The following is a 26,243-nucleotide window of genomic DNA, read 5'->3' on the forward strand; positions in this document are numbered from 1 at the left end:
GGGGTGCTGATGACTGGATTTAAGGAACTATGAACAGTAATCTTATCTCAAGCACTAGAAACTGTGACTGGAGTCCAGTTAGTCATTTTACCCCCAAACATATATATATATATGCACATATATGGCTTGCATAGGTGAGGTTCCTTCTGGCATCAGGAGCTGGCCATAAAGTCTTCCTGCCTGCCTTCTGCAGCACTGGATGACTTTGAGCAAGCTGCCTTTTTTTCTATGCTTGAATTTTGTTGTCTCAGGGTAGCAAAGCCAAGGCCCTAGTCCTGTGCACCACATGAATCCATTTCCACTTTAGGTGCAAGCCCAGGGCTATCCTCTAGGGACAAAGGCTCTAACTTGCTCCCTAGTAGTCCACAGCTTCCTGATGATCAAGGTGCCTTCATCCCTCTCACTCTACACTTGCAAGGCTGGGTGTCTCCACTCCACATAAACAGAGCAGTTCTCTGTGGTCCCAAGCCACATACCTATCCTTTACTGGTTAGAGAACTGAAAATCGCAATTAAATACATTAAATTAAATAATATAGCATAATAGCATGCCGGCTAGTCGTGACTTAACTCATCAATTACATCATCACATTGCATATAAACTATATTGGATGACAGATATGGGTAGAGTTTGAGGTGTCCCTAAAGGAATTCTGTCTGACCAGTGTACTAGCCCTACCTAACATTTCCTGTAGGACATTATCCTCCACACAGCAAAGGAAATGACAGTTCCCAAAGCAGATGCAAATTCCAAGATGCAAGGCAGAGCAACTGTCCTGTTTGTCAACTGTGGGCAGGCTGCCTTGAAGCTCTTCAAATTCTGTTGTTTACAGTTTAGGTGAAACATATCTTTGTTCACTTACAATAAGGTAAAATAATAACATGGCGGCCGGTGCCTCATTGGTTTTTCAAAGAAGAGAAAGAAGGAGTACTTGGAGACCTGTGCTCTGCCTGACATGCCATGCTTGTCGATATCACTTTCTGGTATGTTCCAGAGAGATGGCTATGTTAGTCAAGGTCCAACTGACAAACCGCAGAGGCAGATATGAGAGAGAAAGATAAGATGGATAATTGCTCTAAAAATTGGCTCATATGACTGTGAAGGCTGAGAACTCCATGGCTGGAGACACAGGAGACCCACTGTTTAGTTTCCAGTCCAAAGCTACCAGCTTCGAGGCCTCAGAAGAGCTGAAGTCTCAGTTCTGAGTCCAAGGTTATGTCTGTCTGTCCATGTGTCTGTCTTTCTATCTCAGTTCAAGCTGTCTTGGGGGAAAATCAGTTTCTCTTCAGTGTTTAGGTCTTCAACTGATTAGTCAGGGCTCTTCCACTTTAGGGAGGGCAGAAATAAAGACTGCTTTATTCCATTTACTGATTTAAATGCTAATTCTACTCTAAAGCAGTCTGATAGAGTCTGATTAGATATCTCTAAAACGTCTATCTAAATATCTAACAAAGCACTCACATACCAGCGAAATTGTGACTGAACTCGGCTGCTATTGCATGGAAACTATGTCTGATGATGGACACACTTTACAGGGTGTGTGCGTGTGTGTGAGTGTGTGTGTGTGTGTGTGTGTGTGTGTGTGTGTGTGTTTGTCTTGTGGGGAAAGGATGTCTTCAAGGTAAAAATGTTGAAAGCATATGAAGAGTTTAAAAGAACTACAACAAAGGCGGGATGCACACAGGTCCAGGATGAGGCCCCCTGATAAGATTTTGAGAGTGGATTGCAGAGTTCCCTGGGTGGATATGCAAGGCCTGAGCCATTGAACCTGTGGAGTGTGCTGAGACCAGGAAGTTCTTGGAGATACAGTATAGACAAAAAAAAGGGGTATCTTAGGATTTTATTGCTGTGAAGACACCATGATCACAGCAACTCTGTCATGGCTTGAGCTTCTGAAAACTCAAAGCCTACCCCAAGTGACTCACTTCCTCCAGCAAAGCCACACTCACTCCAACAAAGCCACACCTCCTAATTGTGACACACTCTATGGGCCTATGGGAGCCATTTTCTTTCAAACCACCACAAGGGGGTAAGAGAAACTTAGGGGAAAGTGAGATCTCCCCAGCAGTAGGTCAAGTTGGTGACCGCTGTCCACCTCTTGTTCTTGCCACTGCCTGTCCATCACCCAGGGAAATGGGCTTTTACTGCCTGGTAAGGGGGGGGACTCAGGGCTGAATACCACACATCGGTCACCTACTTATTATATAAGGAAAAGCTCTGGAGTCCATCAAGTCCCAGGCCCAGGCCCTAGGAAGCCGATGTCTGTTGAGAATTTTTCTCTGCTTGCAAGAAAAGGCATCCTGAATGTCATTCCTGAAAAGGAAGCTGAGTCCTCACAACAGGCCAAAAGGGAAGAGTCCTTCACCAATGCCTTTCATAGGGCAGTCTGTCCCATTTGTGAAGGTGGAGGTGGAGGGCTCATGACTCAGTCTTGTGCTCAGAGCCACACCTCCCAATACTGTTCTGGTAGGACTTAAGTTTCAATATGGATTTTACCGAGAAGGCAAAACATTCAACATTTCACCATGGATCAGAAGTTCAAGGCTAGGCTGGGCTCCGTGAGTCAGAAGGGTAAAGACCTCAGATGTCAAGATACTGATTCTACCAAGCAACAAACACGGAAAAAAAAAATCTCTAACCCTGATCTCCAACCTGAGAGGTGGGGCATCCTTTCTATCTCTTCTAAGATCTTTTGCCAATGTGAACCACTGGATTATTACTCTCTGGGGCACTCTTAGTCTCCTCTTCTCAGACAAAATAACTGAGGGTCAATTAATATAACTGACCCCAAGCCCACATGACACAAAGGACCCATTTGTTGAGTTCTTTTGATCTCGTTCTCAGCCTCAAATGGCTTGTGGTTAGTTCAGCAAAATTCACCTTAAAAGCCAGCATGTTGAGAAGGATTTTCATGTGTTTTTCTTTTGAACAAACCCATATATAATTCTTGTTACATGCAAAGCATGGGTATTTCCCAATATGAAACCAAGTACTCATCATCAAAGGCCAGCAGACTGTCACCTGTGTTTCTGTCATCTTCTTTTTACTGAAGGGATAAGAGAGAAGCAGGAAGATGAAGCAACAGATAATGTATAATTTAAATAAATTTATGGCACCTGGGGCGATCATGTTCTCCACAAGATCCATGGACTATTTAACAAGATCCCAGGGCCAGGCATGGAAAACCTCCTTTTGAGTTGTTGTCAGAGAAATCCAAGCGACTCCCAAAATAATACAGGTTATTGATGTTGCCCTTGGCTGCTCCTCAGAACGTGAACTTAAGACTCTGTTGATAAAGGTATCACACCTTGGATGCAGGACTGGAGGAGTCAAGTTGGAACTTCCCTCCTCCCTTAGGGCTGACTCTCATAGGATCTGAAGGGGCTGTGCAAACTGTCAAGGGAGAGGAGCAATCAGTTGTCCTCTCCAGCTGTGAAGCGTATGAACCACAGCAAGGCCAGCACGCAGAGATGTACTCAAGGCTGCACTAGTGGTACTTCTGTCATGGGAGTAACCAACAAGTGTGTAATTGTACTTAAAGCTTGCTCACTGGGAAGAAATTCAAGCTGGTACTCTAAGTGTAGCCAACTCCCTGTGGTTGGCTGGTGGGTCATGGACCCTCAAGGAGAGCCTATCATAGCCTCTTTTCTAAGCTAGTATAATTCACAATTGCATTCTAAATACTTATCCTTATATTGTCAGGTAAGTGTAGATCTCAACCCCTATCAAAGAAGCTTCTTTTTGCAGTAGATGGAGACCATTACAGAATTTCAAAACTGGTCAAATGCAGAGAACAATCAATCATGGGTGTCCAACCATAATTGATGTATCAACAATACAACCTCTGTACCTAAGGCTCAAAGAACATTTTGACAGAGGGGGCAGAAAATTGTAAAATTGTAAAAGCCAGAGGACCAGGAAGTCTACAGTTAGATAGTCTCTCTCTCTCTCTCTCTCTCTCTCTCTCTCTCTCTCTCTCTCTCTCACAGACACACACACGAATGATAGGGAAATTGTATCCATGTAACCTTAATAATATGACTGCCTAAATAAGACTGGAACAATGACAATACGAGCTGGTATGCCAATGTGGGTGGGGAAAATCTCAGGGCCACCCCTAGATGAAGATCCCAAATGGTCAGCCCTAAAAACACACACATAAATAACATTAAATGGACTGAGCAGGTCAGGTCATATGTGACTCTGTGTGTGAGTGTGTGTGTATGTACATAATAAAGAAGAGGTTGAGAATTGGAGAGAGAGGGGGGAGTATGTGGCAGGAGTTATTGGGAGGAGTGGGAGGAGTTATTGGGAGGAGTGGGAGGAGTTATTGGGAGGAGTGGGAGGAGTTATTGGGAGGAGTGGGAGGAGTGGGAGGAATGGGAATGATGAGATACAGTATTCATTTACAAAATTCTCAAAACAATTTAAATAGGAGGGGAGAAAAGGCCACTGGAAAGGAAGCAACTTCAGAGATCTCAGCAGCAGGCTTCATGACCAGCCCTTTTAAATACTTCTAAAGAATATACTCACTCCAGACATTTTTACCTTTTACATTGTTTGACTTTCCTTCATTAACACACATTCATGGTACTCACTGGGACACGTATGCATGTGTGCACCATGCAGTGACCAGACTAGTGTCCCTGTTGTATTCATCACCTTAGACATGTGTCCTGTCTTTGTTTGGGCAGCACTTAACATCCTCTCTTCTGGCTATTTTGAGAGTTTCTCAACGCCGATCCTAATTACCTGGCTGGGCTACAGAACACTAGGACGATTCTCCAATCCAGCTGTACCCTAGCACCCATTCACTGCTCTTCCTCTGCTTTCCCCAGGTCTCTCTGGGTTGTCATGGCAACCACACTTTGATTCTCCACTTTCACTAGATGAACTCCAGGATCTCATTAAATTGATGGCCCATTAGTATTCCTTGTCCTATGTAAGTCACGTTTGCTGTATTCATTTATTTACTGATGAAAACTCATGTTGATTTCCTCTCTTATTTTAAATGAGACAGGAAATAAACTGAATAAACTGAAGAAGGAGGTGGTTTGATTTTTTTTTTACATACTTGATTCCCTGCCCCCCTCTTTGGACAAACACCCAGTTTTGGGGGTTTCTTGTCTATATGGAGGTTCTAGCATTTCTGATCTCTTGAGTTACATGGTAGACTTTCACTCCCCACCAAGAAAACCTGATTGATCCCAGGGCCTGCTCGGGTTGTGGAAATGGGAAGAACCTCCATAAAGGTGACTCTCCAGAACCCAGGAAGGAGGAAAGGGTGGTGGGCAGCAAACATAGCATCATTTACTCAACGCCTGGGCTCTCATGGCAGACCAGCATGGCTGTGTTCCACTGCTGATGCACCAAACTTCGAGGCCCACTTTTTGTTTGGACCGCACCTGTTTATCTGATCCCGATTCATGTCTTTTCAATCCTGATGGTCTGGGGTTGATGCTGTTACCTTCTGTCTTGGGACCTGTCAATGAGCTGTCATGTGGATTTTATTTCTCTTCCTGAGTTTGGTCCCACTTCATTTTATGATCACAAAGGCTCGAAGGACACCTTTAAAAAAAAACCCTTCTTTAAATTTTAAAGATACCATGAAGTAGGCCGTGTGAATGTTGTTTCTGCCATCCTCCAGATGAGCAAGCTGGGGTGTAGGTCAGCTCAGTCACAAAGTGACTAGGAAACAGGTTGTTGCACTAAAACCTGCGGCTACCATTTTGTTAATGCTCCAGAACAACACTTGCCATTTTCTGTGGTAAGTGGGATTCAGCTGAACCCAGCTCTCCATCTGGTGGCCCTTCCAAACTCTATTTCTACTGTTACGTTTCTGGAATTCTTCAGAATGCCCAGTGGAGTGTTGGCTATGTAAATTGTCACCTTTTTCTCTCTCTCTTTTTGTCACTCCAGGCTTCTTCCCTTCTTTCCCTTACTGACAGATTCTGGCTATGTAGACCACACTGTTTTCAAGCTTGTAATTCTCCTGCGGTGGGCTCCGAAGGGCTGTGATTACAGGTGTATGCCATCATGACTGAGCTGAGTCGAGCGTGTAATCTTCCACCTCCAGCACCGCAAACACAGTCACTTTACTCAATCATCTCCAGGGTAACTGTGGCACGTGTGTTTACTTCAGGGCGTTTGGAGTATTTTATGTTTTCCTTAACATGGTATTCATTGTTTTCAATCCCTTGTTGTCACAACTGGCTCTGGAAAGTAGGATCTAACTCTCGTTCTGGCGTCCCCTCAGCTCATACCCACAGCCCTGGTAGGGAAAGCCACTTGACATTTAGCCTCTGTCACAGCAGAGGACAGGTAGGTTCCTCTATCTAGGTAGGCTCTGAGGTTGGTCCCTGTGTGCCGATTTTCTAAACTCAGTGTCTTAGTAGATGCAGCATGGGGTCAGGGATGCCAATGGGCCCAGCTGGAGTGGGTCTTTAATGCTTTGCCAAGTCATCTGGAAATTATCTCAGAGATTCCTTTAAGGCACAGTCTTGGGAGTGGAGACCATTTCCAGGACACACCATAAGTTACTTTATAAAATGTCTATGGAGTCATTTGATTCATTTAAAGATATTCCCTGCTCACTACATAATGGGTTCTATTCACAGGGACTAAGAGGACAATTTAAATTCTAATCTCTTAATTAATACTTGTATGCTTTTAGCGCTGTGTGTGTGTGTGTGTGTGTGTGTGTGTGTGTGTGTGTGTGTGTGTATGAGCACACACGCATATGCACACACATGTGAAGGCTGGCAGTTTGTTAAGGCAGGAGTCACAAAGTTAAATGACTCTATATTCCAGGATAAAGGGTGGGTGAGTGACATTCTAAAGTTTATTTCGGACTTGCTTGGTTGTGAGTTAAAATTATGCTCATTTGAATAGTGGAATTGGGTTGAGTGTAGCTTGCTGGTCCTTCCTATTCTTACCTGGGCTTGTTCATGTGGCTTTAGTCATCAGTTGAACTACATGGCCTAAAAAGTCTTCACCATCTGCAGTCACTCCAGTCTGCCAAACTGCTGTTGCTCTTCCTGGTGACCTGAGGTGACAAGCTTGTTTTGCTGCGTGGTGGTCGCAGGGTTCTCAGGAGCCGAAGACGACAAAGCCTCATGTGCAAGCATTTGTCAAGCTCCTGCTTTTATGTGTCTCACTGACCAAAGAGGGTAACACGGGCCAGTTCAGTGGCATGGGAGCGTGGAGAGGACCACCCAAAGGGCACGAATAACAAGAGTATGGCCTCACTGAAGCCTTCTCTGCTGCACCCTACCCAGATGTCCTCTAATAAGAAGTGGCAGAGCCCACGAGCACTGGATGGTCTCCTCTTCTACAGGTAGCCGAAGATACCCAACTCTGGATCCCATGAGGGAATGGAGATAGGTTCAGCCTGACCCAACTCTGCACTTCAAAGAAAAGCTGGCCGTGTGGGCTCAATAGGAGCCCACAATCTTACATCTGCCACCAGCCAGCTCTTAAACATTTGGAATTCTACAAAGTACAAACAGTGACAGAGACGATGGCAGGTTTGAATTGTGCCAACTAAGTATTTTTTTCAAAGCAACTTTATAATTCTAGGATTTTAGAATAAAAAGAGTCAAACATCCAAAACATATCAACACCACAGACTCAAAATATTAAATTTATTTAAACAGATTCTCTCGTTGCTTTGAACAAATACCCAACAAAAGCAGTTTAGGGGAGGAGGGTCTTGCTTTGATTCACATTTCAGGAGATGCTGTTTCTCGAGGTGGGGCAGGCATGGTGCTGGCAGATTGCTCACTTACTTGACAGATTGGCAAGTAGAGGAAGGGGAATGTTGGGACAGTTGGTTTCCTCCATTTTCCTCTTTATTGAGTCTGTACCCCGGCTCACGCAATGCTGCCGAACACATTCCAGGTGGGCCCTTCTTCCCAAGTCTCTGGAAATATGTCCAGACACACTCAAAGCTACGTTTCTCTAACACCCTCAGTGTTCTCCACTCAATCAAGTTGACGATAAAAATTAACCATTATACGGATCCTACTCAAAAGCCTGAGAAATTACATACATTCGCTGTAAATGCATAGCTTAATGACTCTTGCACCAGCATGCGCTTTCTTTCTTTGACATAACACATGGGCTTTATTATTTTATTACTAATGTTTGAGGTCATCATCTACTCTAGGTTCTTCTCTGCTACTGTGATGAGATGCTTTAAACCAAAAGCAACGTTCACTTCCAGTCATGGTCCAGCATTGAAGAGAGTCTGGGCAGGAGCTCAAGCAGGAACTTGGAGAAGAAAACATGGGAAAACACTGCTGACCGGCTCTCAGACTTACGCGTCATGCGTGAACTCTCTTGTATACTTCAGGTCCACCGCCTGCCCAGGGATGGCACTGCATGTGGTAAGCTGGACTCATCTACACCTATTAATAATATGACAACCACCCTCCCCACAGACACACTTAGAGATCAACTTGATCTAGGTAATCCTTCCATTGCCATTTCCTTCTCAAATGATCGAGGCCATGTTACGTTCATAGTCAAAGTTTACTAGGACACGAGCTAATCTTAATTCAAAAAGATAAATATATACACACATGATAAGATACTCTCCCCTATTATTTACATTCTATCTTCAACAGTAAATAATGCAGAATTAAGGAAACCATTGTACCATTCTTACTTTTCTCATTTTGTTCATGAACTAATGCAAGTGGGTCAGGTGTGTGGGCTGAAGTCTGGTCACTGCTGCTATGGTAGAGGAGTGAATACTAGAATTCTATATGAATATTAATCTTGTCTTCATCTTCTGTGGCTTTGGACCATTTCACTAACCTCTTTGAACCTGAATTTCCTTATTTATAAAGTGACATCATGTCATGAATTGTAGCTAACACAAATTGTCTCGAGACACCAGGCATGTGATATTCAGGCATGGTTGTCACAAGATATTTTAGCATCGTGAGGATTTGATTCATTCATTTATTTATTTTTTTTTGCATTGCTTATGATTCAAATGTCCTGCCCCATGCCCAGAGGCTGAGGGTCAGCGCTGTCTGTGCAGCCATGGCAGCAAGTTCACTTGGACAGAAGCCAAGTGTGAGCCCACAGTGAGATGGCAAATGCCCAGTGCACAGGACAGTCCTCTCACACCTTCACCTTGACAAACATTTGTGACCTTGAGTCCTTCTCAAGAATCACTTCTGCAGTCTAGTGTGCCACCAGCAAGGACCCATAATTGCCATTCCTATTTGGGACACGATGGAGCAGACCATCCCGGGTCTGCTTTGCTTACAAGGTTGTACATCACTCAGACACTTTAAAGCCTTCTATTGTTGGGATAAGGCATTGGCCTTTGATGCTGCAAAGCTTCAATGTTGAACGTCATCCCAGTTATAGTGCTTTGCTTCTCTGTTGGCTGGAGCACTGGGGGAGCCAGTGTTGGGACCACATCAAGCAACATCCCCAGAGATGCACTTGACTGACTTAGCATCATGGGAAGCTAAGCATATGAGAGCTCATCGGTCTTTGGGTTACTTTCCCATCACTATAACAAAACATCAGACAGAGAGGATTAATGGGTCATGAGTGGATTTGGGCTCACTGTTTCTGAGGTTTCAACACGAAGTGTCTTGGCCCTCATGCTTTAGGGCCTACGTATGGTAAAGAAGAGAGTCATGATAGAAAGGCATGACGGAAGAAAGCTGCCACATCATGGGCAGCTGGGAAGCACAGAGAGCAAGAGGATGGGTTGGAGATAAGATCTACCCAACAGATGGGTAAATCCAGTCACCACTGCCTCCAACCCGTCTACCTCCTACTAGTCCACTTGGCTAGCAGCTTATCACTTGGTTACTGCATCGATGAAGTTAGAATTCCCCCTATCCAATCAAGCTTTTAAGGGTCCAGGGCATGTGTTAAAAGTCAAACTATGACACCAATCTCTCTGTAGGTGACATCCTTTCGTATTCAGATTCTGCCACATGCAAGGTGGCATCTTAGGAATGAAGACATAGCAGGGAACCAGGGATACAGCTCTGTCAGTACAGATTACTTTCTGAACAGGGAGTCCAGACAATAGACAGTTAAACAATCCAAGGGACAATGAAGTCTGATAGTGGACTGAAGGACCTATCTCGGAGAGGTGTTGGGAGGAGCCTGGTTTTGGGAGAAGCCTGATTGATGGTGGAAGTAACTCTCTGAGGGACATCCTCAGCTAAGGCGTCCCAGGGAAAGAAAGGAGTCAAGGCCTAGTGAAGATTTCATGAAGATTCGAACCAGCGATCATGCGAAGAAGGCACATACTCTCCTTCTTTTGTCCAAGACAAAGATGATACTTAACTTGTAATACATCATTTCAAGGATAGATAACTAGTGACAGGAAAGGAACTAGAACAGAAGTTGGTGGCAATGACATCATCAACATCTACAGGCTATGCCTATACTCTAGGAAAGCACATTAGTCTTGGTACTAAACTATAATTTACTTCCTGATTCCTTCTAACCTTTGTTTCTGCTGTTGATTTAGACGAGGTCTTACTATGTATCCTTTCCTGGTTTGGAACTCACTGTACAACTCAGGCTGGATCTCAAACTCATTGTAATTCTCCCAGCACTGGCTTCAGAGTGCTGGGAATACAAGTATACCCCTCAAGGCTCAGTTCAAAGAAGACCCTTCTAAGCAGAGGAACCAGAAGGTACAACGTCCTTTTCCACATCTCTCTGACCTTTCCAAATCTGACCTTGGGATGATACTTCATTCTTCTGCCTGAAAGTCCAGCAAGGGAGCTCAGCCCTGGACCAGTTCCCAGTTTCTCAATGGGGGAGAATCTGAGTTCTTTCCCTAATGCAACCTAGACACACGGTGTATTTCCTATTGCTCGGACCCTCTGAGAAACCTGCCTGCCTTACTTTAGCTGCCCTGCTTCCTGCCTTGTTGTCTGGACTTCAGCCACCTGGTTTCTTGGTTTGTGTGCAGTCTTTGAATAAAGATCACTTCTGGCTTCTTGGTTTGAATAAAGATCATTTTTTTTCTTTTGTTAAAAGAGCTCATTAGCTAGGGGAGGAGCCAGCAGCTCCTTCCATTTCCAGGCCTGCATGGTGACCTGCTTGACCTGTGCAAATCTTATGTACGCAACTCACACTGCAAACGCAGTGGTCTGCTTATGTCCAGAAGACACTGCTTCCCTCTGATCCTCTCTGACCTTGGGCTTTTGTACTCTTTCTGTCCCTCTCCTATGTTGTTCCTGGAGCCTTAGCTAGAGTGGAGTATGATACAGGTGTCTCATTTGTGACTAAATTATGAGCTTTAATATAGTTGTATTAATGACTTGAGAATTTCACACACTGTATATGATTCTGACCATCTCACTCCTATTCCTAATTCAACCCACCCCCACTTCCTTATCCTTCCCAACTACATAAGCTCTTAAAAAAGATTACCTACTGAGTATAGTTTGTGCCATCCACTGGAATATGGTCTACCTTTAAAGGAAACCAAATCCAGGCTTGATGGTGTATACCTTTAATGAGGCAGGTGGATATCTCTGAGTTTAAGACCAGCTTGGTTTACACAGTGAGTGGTCAATATTGTTTACACAATATGTGTGGCCATGGTGGGCTCCATAGTGAGACTCTGTTTCAAACCAGTCAATCATTAATCAATCAACCAATCAGCCAATCAATCAGTCAGTCAGTCAATCAATTGGTCAAACAAAGTGAAAGAGACTCTTCCTCTCCCACAAACCATTATTACTCATAGTTTCTCAGTAGGGGCTTGTGAGCATGCTGGGTGCCGGTTGTGTGCAGACATGCAGATGCTGTACGTTATGAGTGTGGTGGTCCTATGATGTCCAGAAGACACCACTTCGGTTGGGCACTCCCCAGCCTCTGGCTCTTGCTGTCCTCCATGGCCGTCTTCTGGATGAGAGTATGGGTGGTAGAGATGCTCCAATTGTGGCTGAGCACTCCACAGTATTCTCTGCTCCCCGACTATGTGAATCTCTGCTTCATCTGCCGTCTGCTGCACAAAGACACCTTTCTTATGAGGTCCAAGAGCTCTACTGACCTATGGGTAGGGAGATGCAAATTTCAAGGGCAGTTTGACTCTATTTTTCCTTTACCAGAATAGTAATAGCAGGTTTAACCTCTGAGGCTTGTGAGCTCAGCTACCCTAGTTAGATTCTTGACCAGATTTACGGTACCAGGCATGTGTTTCTTCCTGTGGATTAGGCCTTAAATCAAGGAAGTGATTGGTTGTCATTATAACATATACACCACTACTGTACCCGTGGGCATACCTTGCTATGCCCATTATTGTGGTTCATGGCATTCATGGTGGGGTGACACTGCTGATGACCTTTTTTCTCCCAGTGACCTGCATAATACCTTCCAGTACTATGAAAGCTGGCCAGCAGAGTCAAGACTTCCCAGTTGGTGATTTCTCCTTGTCCAGTGACCAATGTCTATAGTGTCTTCAGTACTAGGCCATCCCCATCAAGTTCTATGAAAGAATCAAGGGTGATGGCAATAATCGGTATAGTTTGGCTTTTGGCGGGGATGGGTGAGGATGCTGTCACTTCTAAGACACTTCACCTGATGGACCCACTCCCCCAGGTGGGGCTACAGGGTCCTCCACACACAGGCACCAATCTTTCTCTTTCTTTGCTATGCACCCTACTCGGCACTCCAGCATCAATGGTTACTGGCTGAGCCAATGAATGGCTCTTTTCTTCCAATTCAAGCCATTATCCTCCCTTTCCATGTTTTTATGGCTTCATTGCTACCTGAATTTGGTTGTTCGGTGGTTGCCTTCCCCAACAGGGAGGAGGAACCATAAGAACAAGGACATCTCCAGTCTTTTTACTGAGCTTGGAGGTTGCCCATAGCAGAAGCTCAATGGACAGATGCTCTACACCAAAGACTTGGCCTCCAGTGGCTAATACTGGCCAAGCTAGAGCCACCAGTCGGGAGATTCCTGCATCACCTCACAAAGGACAGACCCTGTCCCAGAAAGGCTTTTCCCTGGGCTCCAATCCTTACAACTCAGACAATGGAGGTTTGCCCAAAGGATGCAGTGCCCAAGTCATCAGTATCCTGCTGTTTCCCCGTGGCTTTCCTGATTTAAAGGTGGAGCATGCAAAGGGGTGGGAACAGTATACACAGTCCCCAGAAGCTGGGACTCAGGTTCATTCATTTCAACCATCTCTCTTTTAATTGGCTATTTACAAACCGTTGAGTCAGACATCCCATCCTGCCTCCTCCATTGGCCGGGGACAGGGGGAGATGTGGTTTATATTAGTGCCCTGGAGAAAGTTCATGCCCTCTGGGAAGAGCGTGTCCATGAAATGGCAGAGTGATTAATGGTTTGTTTACAGCACTGACATCCAGCCTGTCAGGACCCTTCAGTGGCCTTTGATGTAAAACACACTGAGAGGCCCTGGGACCCCCTTATCTCCTCTGAGGAGAGAAATCAGAAATGAGGAATGGTGGGCTGGGCCTCAGAGTGCTGGCCTTCGGGGGTCTGAATGGTTAAAACAGATAAGAGGCAGTGATGGGAGGCCCAAGGGGACCTAGAGGGTGAACAGTGCTCAGCAGGGACTCCTGTTGTCTTATCTCCCCTCCCCCATTGCTCTCCTTAGCACCCTGAGGTCTACAGAGCTTCCTCAAGTCTCACAGACTAATGATTTCACAAGTTCCACACCAGTGTCGCCAGGAATAAAGTGATGGACATTTTATTTCTGAGGGCCAGTGGGTGGGCAGTAAGCAAGCCCCTAGTACTGAACCATTAATGATAATTTAAAGCCCTCTGAGCCTGCTTGAAGGAGCCATGTTTCTTTAAGAGAACAGAAGAATCTGAAATGGTTCCCCAGTTGCCCGGGCCAGGGGATGGAGTTTGCAAACAGGCGGCCCATGGGCCGAGTCCAGCTCACAGCTGTATTTTGTTTGGCTGTGGAGAGAGGGACAACTTTGTAGCGGTTGCCAGTGTTTAACAATAAGATTTCAGCTTCACATAAAAGTTCAAATTCCTTCTGCCTTCTGGAGCAAACAATAAATAAAAAACTAGAGATCTGAAGTCAAGAGGCCTGTGTTCCCTCACAGCGATGGGGACTTAAAAGATGCTGGCCTCCCTCAAAGGAGAGCAGATCGATTGGTGTCCACTGTCCCCACCACACGATGTTCTGTGGCCACTGTGTTGTTTATTGTAGTGCCTTTCCCTACAGTTGAACTGTTGCTTCTTTTAGTCCTATCTTGCTGGGCGAATTTTTGGTGAATTATTTAATCTAAATTCTTTGAATCCCTAAAAAACGCCATTTTGTTACTAAGGGCCAGCCAAAACTAACCTAGCAGGGTCGCCGTGGTGTTTATAAGAGATGCCATTAACTGCTCAGCTTAATGCTGCTATTGTCAGACGTCTTCACTAAGTGCTTGTGGCTGTGCTGAAGGCAGGCATGCAAGTCCTTCCATTAAGTAAAAGCACTCTTGAAGTCACTTGTTGATTTTAAAGCTGTCGTTAAAAAATGTGAAAGTTTCAGGAAAATCCTTTTACCTTTATTGCTAAAGATCCATTGCCTTCTCAATATTCAAACGCAACCCCGGGGACTGGGCACTCAAGAATATCTCTAAAAGCTTGGTTTTAACTATGTGTGTTGAATGTGTTTATATCTGCGCATGCATTTGTGTGTCCACAGAGGCAAGGAGAGGGCACCAGAGCCCCTGGGGCTGGAGTTACAGGCAGCTGTGACACGGCCTGACAGAGGTGCTGGGAGTAGAACTCAGGTCCTCTGAAAGTGAGGTATACATTCTTAACTGCTGAGACACGTCCCCAAATGCCAATTAAAGACATTTTGAAGCTGAGTATGGGGGCTTATGCTTGTCATTCCAGTACTAGAGAGGTTGAGTACTAGGAGGATTGTCATAAGTTCAAGGACAAGGTTAGCTTTTGGCTACATAGTGAGTTCCAGGCCAGGTTAAATTATACATATGTACACACACGGCATCCATGCATGCTTGCTCACGTGCGCACACACATACAACACACACACACACACACACACACACACACACACACACACACCATACATACTCTTATCTCCTCACATGTTCTGTGTCTTCTAAGGCCAGAATATGAGACTGAGAATGGGTTAGTAGTGTGCCAGTTACACCTGCAAGTAGACACAAGAGGATACAGTCTATAAAGACAGCATGGGACCTACAGCCTCCTGGCTGCCATTTCTAGTCTCCTGTGGAATAAATGAGGCAAAGGTGACATGCAGTCAGTCTAATGAGTCAAGCCATGAGACACTGCTGGCCTCAGACCTGTGACTTCCGGCAGCTTCCTGTTTGCCTTCTTATTTCATAATGCCTCAGCTGCTCCTTCCAGCCCATTTCCTGCAGCCTGGGAATCCAGAGGCAGAGCTCTCCGCAAGGTGATGCATACATTGTTGCAATTGGCCTTTCCTGTGGCCACAGCGCCAAGCATAGATGCAAGAGACAGACGAGTTTGTTTGGAATGAGATCTACTCTGAAGTGATTGCCAACTCTTAATGATTTTCCCCTCTCTTCTCTACTATTTCCCTGACAGAAAGAGCTCGGCACTTCTGTTTGCAGGCTTCTGGGACCTCATTTCCCATAGTGCCTTGCTGTGCTTCAGTGTGTGCGGGTTCAAATGCTCTGGCTACAAGCAACAGATACATTGTATATAGTTCTAGTGTCTCATTCGCCAGGAAGTCTGGTGGTGGGTTCAAGTTTCATTAAATTCTGAACCTTTTGTAGCTGAATGGATTACATTCCCAAGGGTGTCTACATGAGAGACTTATAACCAAACCCGGGAATAGAAAGAAAACACTACGCCTGTACAACCCCTAGAGGCCCCAGGTAAAACCGTGTGTTGAACAGTAGTAGTTGGTGGTTCACAGATAAGAGTCCTTCACATGAACACTTGTTCCTGACATGGGTAGGAAAAGAAGGGCCAGCTGAGAGTGTGTGACTGTCTGTCTGGTGAAAAGGAGAGAGTCCCCGAGCATCTGAACTGTGACAGAGATCATAGGAGACATTGGGCTGCAACAGGATGGCCAGGGCTGCCGAGATATGCTCTGTGTTGGGAGGAGTAAAGCACTGATACCCAGAGATGCCACTGGCGCATGGTTTTGGGTCCCTTTCTGGAAAGGGTCCTGGGGTCAAGAGCTGAACATGCTCTAGCTGCTTTCCTGGCAGCAACTGTTCCATGGACAAAACACATTCTCCACATGGGGGAACCAAATAGTAGAGACGGTACAATGGATGGTGTGCATCCCGGGGGGACAAAAGGTGAGAATCTCTGCTGATGTTCTCTGTCTCTGTCTCTCTGTCTCCGTATGTCTCTGTCTCCATCTCTTTCACACATAACAGAATTCTATACTGCCACCAAAATAATGAAGTTTTGTATGATCGAGTTAGCTTCATTTCAGAGATGAACGGAGGGATTGACAATTATAAATCAATAAATGTAAATGTATTATATAAATGGACTTAAGGATCATCTCAATGGATATAGAAAAAGCCATTTACCAAGTCCTATCTCTCTTATGATAAAATCCCCACCCCCAAGAAACTGGGAGTAGAAGAAATGTATCTCAACACAGAAAGGCTAAATATGATAAGCATCATGTTCAATGAGAAAAAACTCCAAGTATTTCTACTCAAACCACTTTGTCCAAGGTTATCCAATATAATGCTTGAAGTCTTACCTACTGCTTCTCTTGTAAACAAAAGCAGGAAATAAGAGGGATAGAAATAACTAAGTCAAGCTGTCCTTTTTTGCAAGTAGGATTATATACAACGATGACTGTAAAGACTCTGTTAGGGACAGGGGAGCTGCTTTTGGTTAAGTGAGAACACCGTTCCTTCAGAGAGTGAGTTTGTTCTCCAGCACCCAGGTCAGGGGGCTTGCAACTGATGACGCTCCAGCTCCAGGTAATCCAACATTGTTCTGGCCCCCACAATGCACTCCCTGCACCCCCTCCCCATGCATACATGCACACATGCACACATGCACACATGCACACATGCACACATGCACACATGCACACATGCACACATGCACACATGCGTGTACCCATACACAAAACTCTTGATTCAATAAACACTTTCAGCAAAGGGCTGGGGCACAAGGTATCTTTCCTATATATCATTAAAAGACATGTTGAGTAAGAAATCAGGACACAAGCCTCTAATTAAATAACTGAGAGATCTCTGTAATAAAAACTTTAAAACACGGAAGAAAGAAGTTGAAGAAGATACTAGAAGACAGAGAGACCTCTTGTGCTCAGGGATTGGAAGAATTAATGTTGTAAAAATGGGCATCTTATTAAAAGCAATCTACCAATTCAGTGAAATCACCACTCAAAATATAATGCCACTCTTCATAGAAATAGGGAACTTAATCCCGTATTCCCAAAACAACTCTGCACATAAAGAATAATGCCAGAGGCATCGCCATACCTGAGTAAGTTTAGTTCACAGGTAATTTACTGTAAGGATGCGGAAGTGACAGATGGAGCAATTTGCCATCCATAGAAGGATAGACAGGAACTGTGGGCCCCCTCCTCGGTGTGTTACTACCTTTCCACTGCTGTGACCCAATACCCCACAGAAGGAAGTTAAGGAAGGGTGCGTTTATTTGGCTCTTGGTTTCAGGCTTTACAGTCCATCTTGGCAGGGAAGACAAGGCGGCTGAGTTATGCAGCCTCTGTTGACTCTATTACACATGCAGCCAGAGAGAGACACGAACCCTCTCCCATGATTTCTATGTTCCATCACTGTCCTTAGGGGATTAGAGGGTCCTTTACAATCCCATTCCTGAGTCACCCTCACTTCGCTAAAAGTTCATAATCTAATCTATTCTCAGGGGATTAGAGTGACTTAGGAAACCAACCTGGGCCCACCAGCCTGGGACTCAGGATGGAGACTTCCTAATCACTCATTATAAAGGCAGATAGATTAATAATTCTATAACATACAAGCATTTCCTATGAGTCAGTCCTACATCCTGTTCCTCAATACCTCCAAGCTGTTATCTATGGCATAGAGAGCATGGATTGAAGTTTTGGGGTTTTTTTTGTTTGTTTGTTTGTTTTAAGATTATTTATTTATGTGACTACACTGCTGCTGTCTTCAGACACACCAGAAGAGGGCATCAAATCTCATTACAGATGGTTGTGAGCCACCATGTGGTTGCTGGGATTGAACTCAGGACCTCTGGAAGAGCAGTCAGTGTTCTTAACCACTGAGCCATCTCCAGCCCACGGAGTGAGTTTTGACAGCTGGACAGTGTGTGGTTGTAAAAACAGTTCATTTTGGGATAGCCTTGTGACACAAAAGGGGTAAGCCTGTGGTCACTGAGCACTCTGCAGTTCTGGGTAGAGGGTCTGGGCTTTTACAAACCCATTCCTGAGTCACCCTCACTGCTGTAAAAAGTTCCTAATTCCATAACAGAAGAGTTGCAGGGGTCATGGAGAGATCCTGTCTTTATAAGACTCAAAGCTTCATCATGCCAAGGAATGCTCACGGGCCTCTCTTAGGGCAGGACTCTAAGGTCAGCACATTTCCCCACAAAGCCCAGATCCTGGAAATGTCTGAGTAATACCAGTATCATGCCTTCACGGGTGAAATGGTTTCCTATTGACCCCTAGGAATGCAGACCTCCTGCTCTCAAGCACTTCATCTCCTATGGGTGCTTTTCTTGGTTAACTGCTCAGTCATCTCCTTCTGCAGCCAAGAACAATCTTGGTCTGAAGCGTCCAGCTTGCTTTCCAGTCAGGAAGGGTGGTGCGGCTCAGTCCTGTCTGACACACGCTGATTCATTATTGCTCCAGGGAAATGGCTCCTTGATATTTTATTAGAATATGAATCTGGTAGCAGGGGTCAGATTTCAGCTGGGTTTGTAAAAGCCCAGTGGAAACACTCACGTCGTTAAACCCGAGGGTGGAAATATCTATATTTCTTTCATTCGTTTTGTTTAGGGACAGTGTCTTGCATGGAGTCCTGGCTGGCCTTGACCTCATAATCCTCCCGCCTCTGCTTCCCAAGTGCTCTATTTTGTGTCTCTTTTATTATGCTAGGAGACTAAGAACTGTCAAGGACACCTTGTTCTCAGAGGCCCAAGCATGAAAAATTTATGAGAATGGGAAGCCAGTTTGCAGGTAAGGATATATCGAGGTCTTGGTTAAGCTGTTCTTTATTAATGTATTTTTTAATTAAAAAGTTGAAGTTAGCATACCAAGTGATGATTTAATTGTGTCATTTTGGACACATATGTCACTATATTTGTATTGCACCACCTCTCCCACCGTCTCCTTCCCTCTCTGGCCCCGTCCTTGCTGTTCTCGGTCTGTGGAGTCAGGCATAAAGTCTGAAGGGGCCAAACGACAGGACCACACCCAAGTCCCTGGCAAACAGGAGCAGGCTGTGTGAGAACATTCTGGGTTTGTTGTCACTCAGAGGGATCCCCTGTCCAGTGCAGACTTATAAGAGAGATAGTTTGACAGACCTTGCGGTCAAGTTGCTATGGTGACTTGAGCGTGACATGTACAATGCTTAGTCTCTAGCTGCTGATGTTGAGCTTGTGCAGCCTTTGAGAGGTGGAGCTTTGCTGAAGGAGGTGGACCACTGGGAGTGGGACGGGCATTCTGTAGCCTGGCCCCACCAACTCCTATTCTCTCTGCTTCCTGACTACAACATAGTGTGACCAGCTGACTCTCACTCCTGCTGTCCTGCCTTCCCCACCATGAAGGCTTTATCCCCTCAAACTGTGGGCTGGAATTAACCCTTTGTCCCTTGTTAGCAACGTAGTGTAGCATCTTGTCAGCTATACTGTCTTAGCAGCAAAGAAAACGATATCCCAGTTGTGGTACAACATCCATTAGAGAGTCAAAGGCACAGGAATTGGAGGTTTGGGGTCTGGCAATGACATCCCACTGCTACACATTATGAGGGTGAGGATGACCAACAGCTGGCCTATTCACCCAATAAGTGTGTGATATCTTGAAGGTTCTGGGGCAGGAGATCGTGGTTAATAAAGGGAGTGCTCGCTCCCAAGGGCTTGCCTCACAGTCCGGCAGGGAGCTCTGAAAAAATCATAGTAGAATTGCTAAGAGAAGACAGACAAGGGTTAGTCACAATGCAGCCGCCTGGAAGGTCCAGGGGAGGCTTCCTAGAAGCCTAGATGTCTATGTAGCCCGTAACATAAGAAGATGAGAGGCAACCAAGTAGGCAGAAGCTGTGGGTGAGGGTAGGAAGGGTTTAGTCAGAGGAGGGTTGGAGTAGAGAGTGCTGTGGGTTCTGGGTAAGTAACTACAAAGGACAAGGTAAGGCTGCTCACCACAAGTTGCAGGTGAGGCTGAGCAAAGGCAGGTCTTGCAGACCCTCACGGTGCACTTTCATGGAGGCAGCATTTTCGTTAGAGAGAAATGGGAGCTACTGAGGCTGCCTGAAAATGGCTGGATTCTTAATTAGACCTGGAGATGGGTGATCGTGAACCAGTCACTTGTTTGGGGAAGGTGACTGTGATGGATCTATTCTTGGCTGTCAACTAGAACTCCCAAATGGAGGGGCACGCCTGTGGGGGATGTTTGCTTAATTTGAAGTGGGAAGATCTACTTCTAATTGAATCTGCGAGTAAGAAAGAATACACATTTAATCTAAATCTTTTGAGGTGGGAAGACTCACCTCTCCAATGGCCTTGGCTTTTGATGGCAGCCGTTATAAGGACATAGAAGAGAGAAGCTTCCGCTCTTTGCCTGCTTGTTCTCTACTTGCTAGCAGGCCCAGTCTTTGACTATCACTAGAGCCTACTTCTACATGCTGGTGTAGACGGAAGACCAGCTGAGACTCCAGCCGCATGGACTGAGCAACCACTGGATTCTTGGACCTTCAGTTCAAAGGCAGCCATCATTGAACTAGCTGGACCGTAGCCTAGAAGTCATTCTAATAAATTCCCTTTCTACACCGAGCGATTCATCATGTAAATTCTGTTACTCTAGAGAACCCTGACTGATACAGTGTCATAGAAACAAGTAGTGTGTGTGCATGCGCGCATGTGTGTTCACATGTGCGTGTGTGTGTGTGTGTGTGTGTGTCCCAAAATACCTATTCTATAACAAATGCCTGAGATAATCGGCTAATACCTGAGGATGCTTCGTGCTGGGATAGATTGATCCAGCTGCTTCTGAGCCTGTGGGGAGGATGTGGTGGAGTCAAGCCACTTAACTGGTAAGGGTAAAAGGAAGCCAGGGTGGGGTGGGGGGGACGGATGGGCGTAGGGCCCTATTGTCCCCTTTGAGGAATGTCAAGTGGTCTGAAGTTCTTCTACAAGCTTCTATGGAACATCCTCACCACTTCCCACCTCTGTAACCCGTGGGTGCAGTCACACAAAGTGAGGACAGAGTGTTGTACCTGAGTGTATTTGTGGGTACCCTTCAACAAGGACTAAGCTGTAAGCTGTTTAGAGAGAGGATATTGGTGTCTGTGTGGCTACAAGCACTTCTGGGAGAAGTAGGAGGCCATGAGAGCCCCCAAATTGGTGATTTATGTAAGTGCCCTGTCAACTGTTGGACTCTGACACACTCATGGACAGTTACTGGGGTCTTTGATCCAGAATTTGGTAAGCTCTTCGAGGAACTATGCAGAGTGATGTAACAGCACCCCGGGAACAGTCATGTATCTGTAAAAGCAAACAGTAGCCCTGAGCTAGCAAGCCCCACGGACAGGAACTTGCTCAATAGTTTAAGTGGGTCTTGAAGGAATAGTTGAGGTCTTAATCTTGCCATTAGAGAGATATGTTATATATGTTAAGAAGAAACTGGGCTGGAGAGATGGCTCAGTGGTTAAGAGCACTGGCTGCGGGGCTGGGGATTTAGCTCAGTGGTAGAGCGCTTACCTAGGAAGCACAAGGCCCTGGGTTCGGTCCCCAGCTCCGAAAAAAAGAACCAAAAAAAAAAAAAAAAAAGAGCACTGGCTGCTCTTGCAGAGGTCCTGAGTTCAAATCCCAGCGACCACATGGTGGCTCACAACCATCTGTAATGGGATCTGATGCCCTCTTCTGGTGTGTCTGAAGACAGCGACAGTGTACTCACATACAATAAATAAATCTTAAAAAAAAAAAAAAGAAGAGACTGTTGATGCAAAATGACATAGTTCTTACCTCAAGGGGAATAAAAGACTAGTTTATGCTGAGCCAAGTTTAAGTAACCATAGCCTGGGAACTACAGAGCTCCTGTATCAACTTCTCCTGAAGTTTTATAATAGCAGAACAAAGAGTTACAAACAAAGAAACTTAAAACATACTTTGTTGGAAACATCACAGAGGCAGGTGGTTCAGGGAAAATCTCCTGAGCCCTGAGATGCTATCTCTTAGCTGTTGGATTGGTGGAGGCTAGTGGTCTGCTCAGTAAATAAATTTCAAAGGTTTTTATCTGTCCACAGGATGATAGTTCCAGACACAGAGATGGGCAAGGAATGTCTATTAGGGGGATAAAGCTAACGTAAGATAAGTTATAATTAGGCTCTGGACCTGCAACATTCCAACCTCCCCACGTCACTTCAGTTCTAACCAGTCCATCGGTCGTTTTTGATCCTTCTCAGAAATTACTGTTCACAGGACATATGTAGGATAGACCTTGAATATCTTAAAATCACGAGTGATTGTGACACACTTTAAATGGAAAACTTAAAATTGCGGTGTGTGTGTGTGTGTGTGTGTGTGTGTGTGTGTTACATGCAGACCATGGCATGTATGTAGAGGGCAGAGAGCAGCTTATGGGAACTGGGTTTCTCCATCCACCATGTGTGCCAGGGACAGGTGCCTTTGCCCATTGAGCCATCTTGCTGGCTCATTAAGTGATCATCTTTTGGCAGAAAAAAAGATGAGATAGTAAAACTCTTACTGTGTACCTCTCAAAGGGCTGTGCAGAAACAGCTCTGGGCCTGTTTGTCTTGGTACCCGGGGCTTTGGGGGAAAAGCATGGAAGACTCCTGAAATGTTTTATTGTCAAGACATTCTTACCAGTCACCTGTTTCTACCCACTTTGGATCCCACAAGGATAGGATGGGTGGCTCACGTGGAGGGAATCAACAAATGATAAAAGCCGTTCACATCAGAAAAAAATATCTAACGTCTGCTATGAATCTGTGAGCCAGGGAGGGTTTCCATGACTCTAAGTGAATTGGAGGCCAAAGCAAGAGGAGAATGAGTTCTAAGCCAGTCTAGGTTACCAGTCCTGAGACTGTCTTGGGAAAAACACAAACACAGAAACTCTAAGATAACCAGATGCATGCAGGGAGGTTAAAGCCAGAAGACAGAACTTGATTCCCAAGAGGTCTTCCCACAGAATGAGTGCCTATTAGTTTCTACTTATTGATTTGAGTGCATGTGTATGTGTGTGTGTGTGCACATGTGTGGGTGAGCATGTGTGTGCATGAGTGTGTGTGCCTGTGTGTGTGTGTGTGTGTGTGTGTGTGTGCAAATGAAGCAAATATCTCCCTACTCTCCCCCACTCCCCAGGGATGGGATTAATTAAGTACTTAGCAAATGTGGATTTTTCCTGGCAATCTCACCTTGTGGGCATCTCCCTTTTACAGAGAAGCTAAGTAACTTGCCTGAAGTTACCCAGCTGGGAAGTGGGAAGGCAGAGGGAACCAGATCCAGAAAGGCAGGCTCCAGGGCATGTTTCAAAACTGCAGGCTACATGACTTCTTTGATGAAATGACTCAGGGCCTAAGGAGATGCCACAGGAAGGCACCAAGTCAGGAGTTCAGGTTTTATGGTGCTTTTACTTACCTTGGGTCACACACACTTAGCAAGAGCAGATTTTCAAAGCCGGCCTGTACTGCATGCCCAGACCAGGAGGTCTAGATGACCACATCTGATAGGGTTCCAGTGACCCCTATACCCACATGCTCTCTGCTCAGGGGTGGTCCGATTTCATCCGCCATGGCAAATCGACCCCCTACTGGCTTCTTCTGGTGGATGGTGAGTGGGGGCTGGTTTTGCCTGAAGCATCGGTCTATCTTACTGGCTCAGGGAGGCAAAAAGGAATTCTCCTTGTACCGTGGGCAGTCACAAAGCACACTACATGTTCTAGAAAAGAAAAACATCCTTTTTTTTTTTTTTTTTTGGTTCTTTTTTTTTCGGAGCTGGGGACCGAACCCAGGGCCTTGCGCTTCCTAGGTAAGCGCTCTACCACTGAGCTAAATCCCCAGCCCAAGAAAAACATCCTTAAGAGTAAGATGATTCAGTACACACACACACACACACACACCCTACTACATGTATGTGTGTGTGTATGTGTGTGTGTGTATATATATATATATATATATATCACACACATACCATATACTATATACATGCACACATACAATACACCACTTCATCTCTACTTCCACACATACATACATATATATATACACATCACATACACTGGGACACCACATACATACACATACACACCACATGTATATACATACCACACACATGCACACATACACCACCCCCGTTTCCACTCCCACACATACACACACATCACACACACTCACAATGACACACCACACACAAACACTGTATACCATATATATACACACACACCACATACCACATATATATACATATCACACACACATACCACAAATATGCACACATTCAATATAGTACGTCCATCTCCACTCCCATACATACACATATATACACATATCACACACATTGGGACACCACACACACAGACACACACACACTACATACCATATATATATACATATATATATATTATATATATATACACACACATCCCACACACCACATATATATATACATACCACACATACCCACACCACACATGCACACATACACCACACCACATACCCATACCACCCCCACACACCCATACACCATATATATATATATACACACACATACCATACACACACACACACACACAAGTTCCCAGCAGAGGCAGAGTCTCCATGAACAATCATTTGTACAGAGGCCTGTGGGGCACTGCCGGGCTTAGGATCAGGGCTGAGGGCCCGTGAAGAAACAGCTCTGGTAGAGGGGAGGTTGCAGCTGACCCTATAAATCACAACCTTGAAACACAAGGCTAGGGAGGAGATGTGGTAGAGCACCTTTGAATGGAGGTTTATGGTGGGACAAAGTACTTAAAAAACAGTAAATTTTACTGTGTGTCTCTGGGCTTTACAACACGGTGCTAGGGGACACATAGATTGGGACACTGTTGTTAACAATGGCAGCTCTCCCATGGAGTGTGGTACTTCTTTATTTTTTAACTAGAGCAGTTAAAAATCTACCTGACAAAGTCCCCAACACAATACAGGCTTTTGGAAAAAAAAAAGGCACGTCTATATCTTTATTGAAAGTCATTTTTCATACAATATATTCTTATCACAATTTCCCCTCCCCCAGCTTCTCCCAGACCCTCCCTAGCTCCCCACCTCAACTCCAAGCTATTTCTTTTTCTCTCTAGAAAACAAAAAAGCAAGAAAACAAGCAAACAAACAAAAAAAAACAACAAAAAAAACCCAAAAAAAAACTCAAAGAAACCAGAGTTAAAAAAATAACAAAGAAAGAAATATGTATGCACATGCAAAACCATAAAAACACAAAATCAGAATATGATTCTGCGTGCGAGCAAAAGACCAGTAAGGCAAAGATATGCCCAAACAAAACAGCCTGAGACATGAAGTCCACGGGAGTACCATTGAGTTGGTTTTGTGTGGGCAAGCTTCTGCTGGCCTGCCCTGAAGTGTGGTTAGCATAACCAGTGAGACTCTCACAGAGAGAATGAATTCTTCCTTTGAAAGCAGATGTCACTTGCAGGTAGCTCTTGGTAGGGATGGGACTCACGTCTACTTCCCAGTCTGAGCGTTGGGACGATGTCTGGCTTGAAGCTATGCAGATCCTGTGCACAAGTGCCCAACATGATACTATGGACCTTCCTTCTCCCGTGACCTATTAGCTCCTGTAACTTGTTCACCCTCCCTATTCATAAAATACTCTCACCCTGTTCCTTTTTCTCTAGTTAGGTCAGGGCCAAAACAAACAAGCAAATAAAAAATAAAAAACAATATTTTCCTCTTGAGAAGTTTTAAAGTTAAGAAAAGAAAAACATATATTTAAAATTCTCTAAATCATAAAGTCGATTTCTCTTTCCTTTAGCCGATCAGTTTCCTTTATGTGAAATAGAATCATGAAAATTTCTTTTAATTTAACC

Source organism: Rattus norvegicus, chromosome 14, assembly GCF_036323735.1.
Source record: "Rattus norvegicus strain BN/NHsdMcwi chromosome 14, GRCr8, whole genome shotgun sequence".
Classification (NCBI taxonomy): Eukaryota; Metazoa; Chordata; class Mammalia; order Rodentia; family Muridae; genus Rattus; species Rattus norvegicus.